The following is a 14,628-nucleotide window of genomic DNA, read 5'->3' on the forward strand; positions in this document are numbered from 1 at the left end:
GGACCAATTAAAGTCATCAACAAATGATAAACACCATGTGCAGAGGTTTGTGCATGGACACTCTAGGTGAGGGTTTAGTCAACACAACTTACAAGATATTAGATGTAAGGGTGCCTATGTCGAGGTTAAGCATGTTCAAGTTATGATTTGGTTAGAGGAATATACCAGCCCCATTTTCATATGCATGGAAATATGATTTGGGAAAATTGGTTGTACCTACTATGTTTATGGATATGAACTTGTTGAGAGCAGTCGAAGATAAGTATGACCCAATCTTAAGGGTTGTGAGGGGAAGCAAAGGAGAAGTTTTGTTGACCATCTGGAGGGAGGAATTTTAGGAAGTTTTTTATTTGTATGAACCTTCTGCATCCTTGGAACCTATAGATTTGGAGGAACTAAAGAAAGAAAATGAGAAGACAAGGTATCTAATCAGAGCAAGATTGCAACCATCTCACTTGGATATGGTGGCAAATAGACAATATTATATTGGCCCAAGTACTGAAGAACCTTTTCCAATTGATGCCTTTGCACATTATTTCAAAGCCACCTTTTCACACTGTCATATTTTAGGTTTTCACCCAGGCACAGTAATCCCAAAAGCATAGATGCACATGGGGATTCAGATTCAACATCCACATTTTGCAGTGATCTATGATTTTTCTCCATACTTTGCAGACAAGATACCTGAGGGATTGCTATAGATTAAAAAGGGTGACCTTAGTACCTCATTCTACTGGTATTTCATGTTTATGTACATGATCTTGTACAAAAATAAAAATTTCTTTGTAGAAGAAATGGAATTGAGAAGGGTGGTGGATGGAGAAAACATGCCAGTACAAGTTTGGAGCATGGATATGTCATGGGACAGAAATGATGCAAGCTATGTAATATTTGACAATTGCTTTGCATCCAGGCTTAGGGCTTGGTTGATAGTAAATCCACCAAGAATTCCAATAGAATTGCATTTTTTTTAGGCCAATGGAAAGAAGGCCAGAATTGAAGCTTGTGCATAATTGGGGGGATATCATTTTGTATTCTGTGAGCATAGTTATAAGAATATATGGTTTTCATGGACAACCATATATATTGCCTTTCAATAATCCACCGAGGTTAGGATTTGCAGAAGTTATGTGGCAATTGGGCTACATATATGAAGATGTGCTGACCAAGAGAGGTAAAGGCACCTTTATCCTTGATTACACTATAGTCCCATATTTTGTGATTCTTAAAGGAAGATGGGTCCATTTTGAAAAGTTTCTTTCTCCTTATTGCTTGAGAGTTAGCATCAAGAGGCATAGTGACCTAGAGGGTTTTTATCAGATGTTTAGAAAAAGAATCAAAGGAACCCAATTGCCTCATTATTTTGATTTTCCAAAAAACTTGATGACGAATGAGTTTGATTTGGATAAACAAGAAGTCAAAAGAAAAATATTGATGGCTTATAAGAATTTGCTTGATAAAGTCTATAGATTGGACCCAAAGTATGATCCGTTGAGAAAATTCAGACCATTTAATAAGAAAATGGATTATTTGATGAATTTTTTTTATGAAGTCATGTATGAATTAATGGATGAGTTGGAGCAGTTGGAGATAACAAGCGGCCAAGAATGAGGAGAACCTCCAACATTAGCAGCCCAATAAAGGCCATTGTCAAATCCTACACAACAAAAGCACCGAGTGTAGAGATCAACATCACTAGAAGAAGGGGGACTAGAGGAGGTGAGACCTATTCACATGCCTTCAAGAGAGAGGGTTATTTACAAAAGAATAAGAGATGAAAGTGATAGTGAAAATGAACAAGAGATAAAGAGGAAGGGGAAGGGGATAATGGAACAAGAAAAGCCCCTTGAACCTCAGCATGAGCCTCTTAAAGGGGTAATTATTATAGATGTTGAATCATCACTTGAAAAAAACTTTTCACCTCCTCCTTCACCTCCTCCATCTAAAAGGAAGAAAATTGACAAGCCTGAAGAACAACCTACACAAGAACCAGAGGAGGAGAATGTGATCATTCTTACTAATGAAGCATTGCAGGTTGGAGTCCCATCTCCACCAAGGTCATTGGATTGGGACCTTACTCCATGAGACATACAAGGAAAATCCATTTGGGACACGAGGAAGGAGGCATGTGATAAATTCCTGGAAGATGAGACATTTATTCATAGCCAAGCATTTTTATAGTTGGCCTGGGCAACTAAAGTTGAAGAGTATAAAAGTAGATGTATTGAGAGGAATAAGAGAAATCCTGACAACGATGATAAGGAAATTGAAGAAGATGTTAAAAGTGAAATGATGAAATATTTTAGGGCCATCACTCTTATAGAGGGAAGAAGAATTGTTAACCAAGAAGGGGTATTAACTCTTCTAGAATGGGACATTGCAGATGTTGTAGCTTTTGATGCAATAAGGAAAAATGAGCGGCCTTTATATAATTTAGAAGAAGAAGTTAGATTGGCATTGCAGGGGTCTACCTACAGCCAATAATATGCCATATTGGCTATATGGTTGTTAACTAAAGGGACTATAAGACGTAACATAACATATATAAACCCCAATTTAAGGGGAAGTATGATTATAAAAAGAACTTCAAAGACATCGGTGGTGGAACTAACTGCCCTAACAGTAAATGTGGCAAGGTTGGCACAAGAAACAACTAAGAGGGAAAAGACAGATAGAGAAGAATTACCAAAGAAATATGAACAAGTATTTGTAGAGTATAATAAACTTCAATAGAAGAATATTGAATTAGAAACTACAGATCAACTGTTGCAACAAAAGCAATTAGAAGCCCCTCCTGATTTGCCTTCAACATTTAGAACACCTTCAACCACTCCCACAGAATCAACTTCTAAGTCTCTAGTTGGAATTGAAACCTCTATTTCTGCCATGGAGCCAATTATTGAGGAGCCTACATATTCAGTTGATCCAACCAAGGCTCAAATGCTTGAGAAAATTAAGGATTTGGAGTGCCAAATCAAAGACACAGAGGAAAGAGTTGTCTTAAAAAAAGAAAGAGATGGTGAACACAATTTTGAGCCATTTAAATGAGACAATTGATAGTAGGTTACACAATATTCATTCATTATATTCTTTATTGTTTGAAGGCATAAAGAATTTTGACAAGGACCAAGAGGTAGTTGCACCATTATTTGGTAAATAAGTGCATAGAGCTAATGAAATAAAAATGATGTTCATGACTTCCAAGTTTCATACTGATAAACCTCAAGCACAAGTCAACCAACCTATTTGTTGGAGAAGTCATTACAATAATTTTAGTCTCTGCTAGAGAGTCTAGAGAAGAAAATTAGAGAATTGATGAAGAGTTTCAATGAATTGCAAGATACATTATTACTTGGGATTATGGAAGAGAGTGTAAATGTTAAACCATTCCAATCATGGAAAGAGAAGGCAGAGAAGGTAATTAATTCTCAAGTAGAATCAATATGTGATTACTCTGATATAGATATGCTTGAAGATAGTATGGATAAGATTACCAATACAGACACATTTTTTGAAACTTTTGAGAGGGAATCCAACCAAGTAGTTGTTGAATATACTCCATATAGGACAAAGGTAGATGAGGTTATGAATTTTGAATGACTATCAGAAGAGGAGTATAATAATTGGGTTAAAATATATTTGAATGAAGAATAAGGTAGAAACAAGCAGTTAGATACCTACTGTCAGAAAAAACAACTTGGTTCCCAGTTTTGGCATCTTGCAGTGGTTATTACCTCGGGAAGTGAATCCAGAACACCATGGGCCAGCACCAATATCATCTCTGGCATTTCTAAGAAGGCCAAACATAAAGAATGTTTCAAGAAACAATTAGAATATTTTGCCACTAACGAATATTGTTGTAACAAGAGTCACAAGTGGTCCAATTAGCTTGTGACATGTGTTTTCTCAGGCCTGAAGCTTGTTTGCTCCCTTGTTTTATAAAAGGGAATCCAGGGCCGTATAAAAGGGTCTTTTCTGGTTTCTATAATTTTTGGTTCCAGATGAGCCCTAGTAGAGAGTCATAGGTGAAGTTGAGAAAAATTTGTAAATTTGATACAAAGCAAATAGTTAGAAAGTTCAACGTTGAATTCTATCAAGTTTTTGAATCCTTGGAATGTATATTGTTTTTTGGCAGAGCTAGTAATTAAATTCAAAAGGACAAAAGTCAGATCTATTTATCTCCAGTGTATAATTCTATCATATTTTGAATGAAATAAATCAAGGGTTTCTTTTCATTCAGCTCATTGTTGTGGTGTGTGTAATTTCTATTTCTTGCTTTAATCTAATGGATTAATTAAAATGCTTGAATAAAATTATAGGTTGGTAGGACTTGTGTAGGGATTTCAATAAGAAGTTTTGTTGGAATCCAAGAACACTGAGAGGGAGTGGTGAATCAGTGTTTTGCCGATATAATCAATTTTAACCTTATTAACAATGTAGTTCAATAATAAATAAACATGAAAGAATATAACAAATAGAAATGAAGCAACCACAAGAGAATACTGTTGGTATTACATTAAGTTTGTTGGTATGATGATATTGAGAAGGTTGTTGGAGATTGATGATATAATTGATAAAGGATGATTATTATCTTAATGATATTATTTTGTCATTGATGTCAAGCAATTGATTTTCTAATTTAGTATGATGTTGCCATATCTTAAAGAGTATGTTTTGATGAACATAAAGATGTCAGTAAGTGACACTAAAAGAATGTGAAAATGAAGGGGAGTAATAAGTTATTCAATGGGAAACTATTACCAAGTTAGACAGTGATGAGATTTGACAGTTCTAATACTTAATATAAGTACAGATCCAATAGCCAACAAGATGAGAGGGGGGGGGGTGAATCATACAAACTTAATCCTCCATAAAAACATCAGATTCAACCTCGGTAACATATATATCAGTCATATAACCAAAACTGTCAAACATGCAAACTCAAAAGCATATGAACAATATAAACCTCATAACACCAGATTTAATGTGGAAACCCAAATAGGGAAAAACCACTGTGGGATTTCGGACCCACTAAGAAATATACTCTTCTAGAGTATGCTCGGTTAAAAGTAAATCCTATTAAAGATTACAAACACATTGCTAGATGTGACCCGGTTAAGGGATTTCCCTCAGATCTGTTAGGATCTTCACTTTGTTAGAAGTGACCTTGTCAAAGGATTTCAAACACTCAATCAGAATGTCACCTTGCTAGAGGATTTACATATAAGACTGTTAAGTCCACTCGGTTAAGAGATTTCCTGTCACTTTCACAAAATAACAGTAACAAAAATCTATCTGCAACTTCACATCTAAAATGCTAAAGCAGATTCCTATTTGTTCAATACAATCTAGACATAGAACTAATCTTGTCTATCTACTAGGCATCAATACTCTGTTATTCTCACAGGTCTTCAAGCTTTTGTGCTCGATAATCACTATGTAGCATCCCTGTGCATACACTTTCCTACATACATTGTTTATCAATAGTTTCCTATTTATAAACAATCTTCTAACCACTTAATCTCCCTGATCACATTTCCCATGATCAATCATAGCCATCAGATCTTCAATCTTGTCCAGGTTCAATGTATTCTTCGATCTAAAAAATGTTTTGCCTCGCCTTGGAACTTGCATTTTCACCTTGGAACTTGTGTTAGGGTATTGCAGTTCAATCTGAGCTGTAGATCTTCCTACTGACTTTCCATTGCCTTAGATTCGTTAACAAACTTCTTCCATGGCTTGCCAATCATTGATTTGCTCCAGCTCATCAACTTCCTTCATTAAATATCACATGTAAACATTTAATGCATTCTGTTATAGCTCAGTTGTAACTCGGTGAATACTAAACTTCACTCGGTAGACATTCTGCCTTCATTAACTAATAGCGATAACCTTAGGGTTTACTGAATAGGTTCCTTAGGGTTTACCGACTAGGTTCTTTGCCTGATAACATAGTATAGTATTAACCTTTACATTTTACAACGTATGTATGATGTTAAAACAATCTAAAACATCATGATCTCATCATTGTCTGACTCGGTAGTAGTTTCCCATTGAATAACTTATCCCCTTATTCATCATATTCTTTCCCGTGTCTTTTACCGACTTCTTTATAATCTTCATATCATACTTCTCAAGATATGGCAACATCATGCTGAATTAGAAAATCAATTTCTTGAAATCAATGACAAAATAATAATATCAAGATAGTAAAACATCTTTAATCAGTTATGTCCATAATCATCAACAACCTTCTCAATATCCTTATTGAAATGTCAACAATCTTTTATTGTCTATTATAATGTAATATTGCCAACAATCTCCCCCTTTGGCATTGATAGAAAAACCAATTGATTTGATATTTAAAAGATTCAGATTGCTGTGATTCTGAAATGCTTGAAATGCTCTCCCCCAATCATTAGACTTCTCTTCTGTTTTCAGTCTTTATTTCAATCTATAGTGTTTTCTCAATCTTCTCCCCCTTTGGTAGGTCTTCTCTCATACAGTAGTCTTCTCCCCCTTTGACAACAATGCCAAAAAGAAAAGAACTAAAACATAATTTGTTTCTGTTAAGAAGTTATTTTCTGCTGTTGTGTATCAACTGAGTCTCGGTCAGAACATTTGTCTTCAATTCCTGTTCCCTGTATCATTCTTTGTATTATTCTAGTATTAACTCCAGTACACTTTTAGAAAAACATTCTAAAGTGTGTAACTCCAACATCAACTCCCCAAAAGATATTTAATAGAGTCATCAGATTGATGCTTTCACTGAACTTGGTCAGTGAGTAGAAGATAGGGGTAGGACCCCTAACTTACTTCTGAGATATTCAAAAGTGTCCTTTGGTAGTGGCTTGGTGAAGATATCTGCTATTTGCTCCTTTGTGCTAACATATTCCAACACCACTTTCTTCTCTTGAGCTTCTTCTCTAAGATAATGATATTTGATAGATATGTGCTTTGTCTTAGAGTGCATAACAAGATTCTTTGAAATATTAATGACACTAGTATTGTCACAGAATATAGTTACTGGCTCAGTAACTTTTTCATTTATACCTTCTAACAGTTTTTTGATCCATACAATGTTGGTGCAATTCAGTGCTGCAACAATGTATTCAACTTCTACTGTTGACTGTGAAACACATCCTTATTTCTTGCTAAGCCAACTCACTAGTCTTTCTCCTAAAAAGAAAGCTCCTCCACTTGTGCTTTTCCTGTCATAAATGTTGCCTGCCCAATCAGCATCAGTATAAACTTTTAAATCAAAATCATTTCCTTTCTAATATACTAAGCCATAATCCTCAGTGCCTTTTAAGTATCTGAAAATTCTTTTGATTGCCATCATGTGAGTTTCCTTAGGATCTCCAGAAAATCTTGCAACAATACCTACTGCTTGTGCTATATCTGGTTTGCTGTGAACAACATATTGTAGTTTTCCAGTCATGGATCGGTAGAGTGTCTCATCAACAGATGTAGATTCATCATTCTTTGATACTTTACAGTTGGTAGTCATAGGAGTACTTACTGGTTTTGAATCCTCCATTCCAAATTTCTTCAAGATTTCCTTTATGTACTTGGATTGAGTAATGAAAATCTCATTTTTCATTTGCAGTATCTGTAAACCTATAAAATACTTTATCTCACCGATTAATGAAATCTCAAATTCTTTGCTCATTTCATTTCCAAAGTTCTTGCATAAAGAGTCATTTCCACAAAATATAATATCATCAACAAATATGGCTGAGATCAGTATTCTATTTTCATCATTCTTCATGTACATGTTGTTGTTCTCACTTGTCCTTATAAAACCAATCTTAATCAAATAAAAGTGCAATCTCTCATACCATGCTCTAGGTGCTTGTTTCAGACCATATAAATCTTTGTTCAATTTACATACCTGATCTTTATCATTGTCTTCAACAAATCCTTCAGGTTGTTCAATGAAAACTTCTTCTTCTAATATTCCATTCAGAAATGCAGATTTGACATCCATTTGATATATCTTGAAGTTCTTGAAAGTAGCATATGCCAACAATGTTCTTACTCCTTCAAGTCTAGCAACAGGTGCAAAAGTCTCACCATAATCAATTCCTTCTTCTTGGGCATAACCTTTGCAAACTAGTCTTGCTTTGTTCCGAATGACCTCACCCTTTTCATTTAGCTTGTTTCTGAAGATCCACTTTGTACCGATTACATTTTTGTCCTTCAGTCTTGGGACTAGTGTCCATGTGTCATTCTTCTTGATTTGATCAATCTCTTCTGTCATAGCATTTATCCAATCTTCACTATTAAATGCCTCTTTCACTATTCTCAGTTCAAATTCAGATATCAAACATGTGTTCTGTCTTAGTTTGTTCCTTGTCATCACTGGATCATCCTTATCTCCTATAATCTGACTTGGTGCATGATGTCTTCTAACATACTTGGGTAATACAGGCTCGATAGGCTCTATATGATCTTCTTCATCACTCAGTAACTAGATATTTTCTTCATTTTCTTCAACAGTTTTCTCGATAGGACTTCTCAGTTGCACATAGACAAATCCATCATAGTCTTCTGGTTCTTTGGAATTTCCTTCATCATTTCTTTCTGCAAATTCTTCAATTTTCACATTTGCACTTTCTACTATTTTGTTAGATGATTTGATCAGACATTTAAATGCTTTGCTTCTAGAAGAATATCCTAGAAATGTTCCTTCTTCACTTTTTTGATCAAACTTGCCATTTCTATAATCTTTATGAACATAGCACTTACTTCCAAAGATTTTAAAATAACTTACATTAGGTTTCTTGCCATACCAGACTTCATAAGGTGTCTTCAAAGTACCTTTCTTCAATTGAACTTGGTTCAAGGTGTAAACAGCTGTGCTTATTGCTTCTCTCCAAAATGTTTGTGGAACTTTCTTTTCAATCATTAGTGTTCTAGCACAATCCACAATAGATCTATTTCTTCTTTCAGCTATTCCATTCTGCTATGGAGTTCTCGATGTAGAGACTTGTCTTTTTATACCATGATCATTGCAAAATAGGTTGAACTCATCAGATGTGAACTCTCCTCCTCTATCTGATCTAAGATATTTCAGTTGTCTTCCTATTTCATTTTCAACTCTAGCCTTGTACCATTTAAACATTTGAAAAGCTTATGATTTTTCTTTTAAAAACATTACTGACATCATCCTTGAATAATCATCCACAAATAATATGAAATATTTATCACCATAATAACTTTGAACTTTCATAGGACCACAAAGATCAGTATGCACAAGATCTAAAATTCCCTTAGAAGTGTAAGACTTACTTGTAAAGCTTGATCTTGTCTTCTTACCCATCTGACATCCTCGACACATAGCATTCTCAGGTTTTTCAAGACTCGGTAGACCTCTTACTTGGTGCTTCTTACTTATTTTGATCAGATTATCAAAATTAACATGACAAAACCTTTTATGCCATAACCAGGTATCATCAATCTTTGCATACAAACACTTATTGTGAGTTGAATCAAGGTGAAATGTATTACCTTTTGTTTGCGTCCCGGTAGCAGCTAACTTTCCATTCTTGTCATGAACTTCAACAATTCCTTTCTGAAATTCTATTCGGTAACCTGTGCTATTTAGCTGTGCTACACTCAACAAATTGTATTTCAAACCTTCAACCCAATAAACATCATTTCATCTTGCATTATCAAGAAGTGTTATGGATCCTTTACCTCTTACCGGACATGGTGCATCATTACCAAATCTAACATAGCCTCCATCATAATCTTCTAACATAACAAACTTGTGTTTATCTCCTGTCATATGATGTGAGCATCCACTATCTATAATCCAAGAATCATTAGTGTTTATGTGAGATATTAGGGCTTTTTCTTCATACCTTTCTTCATTTGATCCATCCTTGATAGCCACATAAATAACTTCCTATGTATCAGTCTCATCTGATTTATCATCGTTAGATTCCTCATCAGTAATTAAGCATGTCTTTCTATCTCTTCTTCTGAAGTCTCGGTGTCCTCTGTAATGGTTATCTTTCTGTTTGTCATCTCGGTAATCTCTCTTTTTAGTGAAATCTTTGTCAGGACAGTTAGAAGCCATATGTCCAATCTTACCACAATTGAAACATTTCAAAGGTAGTTTTCCTTTATACTTACCTTTGCCTCTCGGTAACCTGTTGGCCAATAGTGCTTCAAACTCTTCTTGCTTTCTGATTTCTTCATACAGTTTGTGTACTTCTTCCATGTTCTTCCGAAATCTTTCACTTGCTCCACTGTGATCTCCTTCAGAGTACTTATACTTTCTTTCATTGTAATCATTAGATTCATTCAGATGAAAAGAACTAAATGCAGATTCAACTTTATTTACCGATGACCCACTGTTATCAAAATTACTTAACTCAAATGCATGTATCTTACCAATAGTAGCATCCAAAGAAACTGGCATATTAGGTACAGACCTCAATTCATTGATTGCAGAGACTCGGATTGTATAGGCAGGTAGAAGGGTTCTTAACAACTTACTTGTTACATCCTTTTCTTCAATAGTTCCTCCTGCTCCTTTGATTTGATTTACAATCTCCTTTAGTCTTGTACTATACTGGGTTATGTTCTCACCTTCATTCATCCTCATAGATTCAAGTTGTCCTCTTAAACTATCTACTTTTGCTCTTTGAACATGTTCATCTCCTCCATATACTGATGTGAGCTTATCCCACATTGCCTTTGCATCATTGCAGCCTTCTAGATCATTAAACTCTGAGTCAGTCAATGCAGATGTTATTTCAATCATTGCTTGAATATGTTCTTGCTTCGCCTTTATCTCTTCCATAGTCAATGGATAGGTGCTCGGTGCAACAAAATCATTCTCCAGATAGTATATAGCATATTCTCCAACTCTTGATATATGTAGCTTCATCCTTTTCTGCCATGTAGAGAAACTTGACTTATTCAGCTTCGGTGCATTCCTCTTATACATCTTTGGATCTTTAACTCAAGTGCCTTTAAATTTTCCTTTCGGAGTCCAAAGCTCTGATACCAATTGATAGTTCTGATACTTAATATAAACAAGATGAGAGGGGGGGGGGGTGAATCATACAAACTTAATCCTCCATAAAAACATCAGATTCAACCTCGGTAACATATATATCAGTCATATAACCAAAAAATGTCAAACATGCAAACTCAAAAGCATATGAACAATATAAACCTCATAACACCAGATTTAACATGGAAACCCATATAGGGAAAAACCACTATGGGATTTCAGACCCACTAAGAAATATACTCTTCTAGAGTATGCTCGGTTAAAAGAAAATCCTGTTAAAGATTACAAACACATTGCTAGATGTGACCTGGTTAAGGGATTTCCCTCAGATTTGTTACGATCTTCACTTTGTTAGAAGTGACCTTGTCAAAGGATTTCAAACACTCAATCATAATGTCACCTTGCTAGAGGATTTACATATAAGACTATTAAGTCCACTTGGTTAAGAGATTTCCTATCACTTTCACAAAATAACAGTAATAAAAATCTATCTACAACTTCACATCTAAAATGCTAAAGCAGATTCCTATTTGTTCAATACAATCTAGACATAGAACTAATCTTGTCTATCTGCTGGGCATCAATACTCTATTATTCTAACAGGTCTTCAAGCTTCTATGCTCGGTAATCACTATGTAGCATCCCTGCGCATACACTTGCCCGCATACACTGTTTATCAACAGTTTCCTATTTATAAACAATCTTCTAACCGCTTAATCTCCTTGATCACATTTCCCATGATCAATCATAGCCATCAGATCTTCAATCTTGTCTAGGTTCAATGTATTCTTCGATCTAAAAACATTTTACCCCGCCTTGGAACTTGCATTTTCACCTTGGAACTTGTGTTAGGGTATTGCAGTTCAATCTGAGTTGTAGATCTTCCTACCAACTTTCCATTGCTTAGATTCGTTAACAAACTTCTTCCATGGCTTGCCAATCATTGATCCACTCCATCTCATCAGCTTCCTTCATTAAATATCACATGTAAACATTCAATGCATTCTGTTATAGCTCAGTTGTAACTCGGTGAATACTAAACTTCACTCGGTAGACATTCTACCTTCATTAACCGATAGCGATAACCTTAGGGTTTACCGAATAGGTTCCTTAGGGTTTACTGACTAGGTTCTTTGCCTGATAACATAGTATAGTATTAACCTTTACATTTTACAACATATGTATGATGTTAAAACAATCTAAAACATCATGATCTCATCATTGTCTGACTTGGTAGTAGTTGCCCATTGAATAACTTATCCCCTTATTCATCATATTCTTTCCTGTGTCTTTTACCGACTTCTTTATAATCTTCATATCCTACTTCTCAAGATATGGCAACATCATACTAAATTAGAAAATCAATTTCTTGACATCAATGACAAAATAATAATATCAAGATAGTAAAACATCTTTAATCAGTTATGTCCATAATCATCAACAACCTTCTCAATATCCTTATTGAAATGTCAACAATCTTTCATTGTCTGTTATAATGTAATATTGCCAATAGAGATTATGTTATTTTGATTGTTTTGATACCTATATATGTGTATTCGAAGACTGAATAAGAAGGAGAAAAGATTTCATGTAATAGAATGAGTAAAGGTTTGATACTATTCTATTTTACCGAGCAAGGAGTTAGTCAGTAAATTCCAAGGTTATCGATGTAAGTTAAAGAAGAAAGAAGTCACCAAGTGTCGTCAGCAAGCAAAGCTACCAAGACAGTAACCGAGATGAATACATAATGTCTACCGAGTAAAGTTCAGATTTAACTGAGTATCAACCGAGCAGTAACAAAATACATTGGATGAATAAATACATTATTAAATGAAGGATGCCAATGAGCTAGAGATTTATAGAAGATTGGAATATCGTGCAAGAAGTTTGTTAAGGATCAACAACAATGAAAATTCAAGAGTTAGATCTACAACACAGATTGAGTGGTCCTAACCGAGCACAAGTACCAAGGAAGGAATACAAGTTTCAAGGCAAGATAAAACATTTTTTAGTTCAAAGGATTCAATGAACTTAGTCAAGTTTGAAGATCTGATGGCTAAGATTAATCATGGGAAATGTGATTAAGGAGATTAAGTGGTTAGGAATTTCTTATAAATAAGGAAAAGTTGGTGAACAATGTATGCAGGAAAATATAAGAACAACGATGCTGTTGAAGTGATTACAAAGTACAGAAGATTGAAGATCTGATTGAAGAACAGAGTGAGAAGCCCAACAAGGAGGAAGATAAGTCTTATGACAAGATTATTTTGAGCACATAGAGTCTGCTATAACATTTCAGATGTGAAGTTGCAGATATATTTTATTACTGTTATTTATTTTTGTAAGTGACAAGAAATCTCTTAACCGAGTGGACCTAACAGTCTTATTTGTAAATCCTCTAGCAAGGTAACATTCTAATTGAGTGTTTGAAATCCTTTGACAAGGTCACTTCTAACAAAGTGCAAGATTCTGATAGATCTGAGGGAAATCCCTTGACCGGGTCACATATAACAATGTGTTTATGTAATCTTTAACAGGATTGGCTTTTAATCGAGCATACTGTAGAAGAGTATATTTTCTTTGTGGTCTGGAATCCCATAGTGGTTTTTCCCTATTTGGGTTTCCACGTTAAATCTGGTGTTAAATGTGTTTTGATGTTTCAATTTTATCAATTTATGAGTTTTAATGATTTACACTTATAGTTGCATGTCAAGTAAGTTCTACCGAGGTTGAATCTAATTAGAACATTGAATTGTGAGTTTATCTGATTCACCCCCCCCTCTCATTTAATTAACAATTGGTATCAGAGCTAGAACTCCAAAAGAAAATTTTAAAGGAACTTGAGGCAAGATCTGAAGATGTATAAAAGAGATGCACCAAAGTTGAACAAGTCAAGTTTCACCACATGGTAGAAAAGGATGAAGCTGCATTTATCAGGAATTGGAGAATATGCAACATATTATCTAGAGAATGATTACACTACACCTAGCACCTACCCTATGACAATGGAAGAAATAAAGGCAAAGAAAGAACATATTCAAGCAATGATTGAAATAACATCAACATTGACCGACTGAGAGTTTAATGATCTAGAAGGTTGTAATGATCCCAAAGCTATGTGGAATAAGCTTACATCTATGTATGGTGGTGATGAACATGTTCAAAGAGCAAAAGTAGACAGTCTAAGAGGTCAACTTGAATCCATGAGAATGAATGAAGGTGAGAACATAATCCAATACAGTACAAGGTTAAAGGAAACTGTCAATCAAATCAAAGGAGCAGGAGGAACTATTGAAGAAAAGGATGTAACAAGTAAGTTGCTGAGAACACTTCTACCTACTTATGCCATTCGAGTCTCTGCAATTAATAAATTAAGTTCTATACCAAACATGCCAGTCTCTTTGGATGCTACTATCGGTAAGCTACATGCTTTTGAGTTAAGTAATTTTGATAACAGTGGGTCTTCGGTAAACAAAGTTGAATCTGCATTCAGTTCTTTTCATCTTGGTGAATCTAATGATTACAATGATAGAATGTATAAGTATGCTAAAGGAAATCATAGTGGAGCAAGTGAGAGATCTCGCAAAAACATGGAA

Source organism: Cryptomeria japonica, chromosome 2 (genome assembly GCF_030272615.1).
Source record: "Cryptomeria japonica chromosome 2, Sugi_1.0, whole genome shotgun sequence".
Lineage (NCBI taxonomy): Eukaryota > Viridiplantae > Streptophyta > Pinopsida > Cupressales > Cupressaceae > Cryptomeria > Cryptomeria japonica.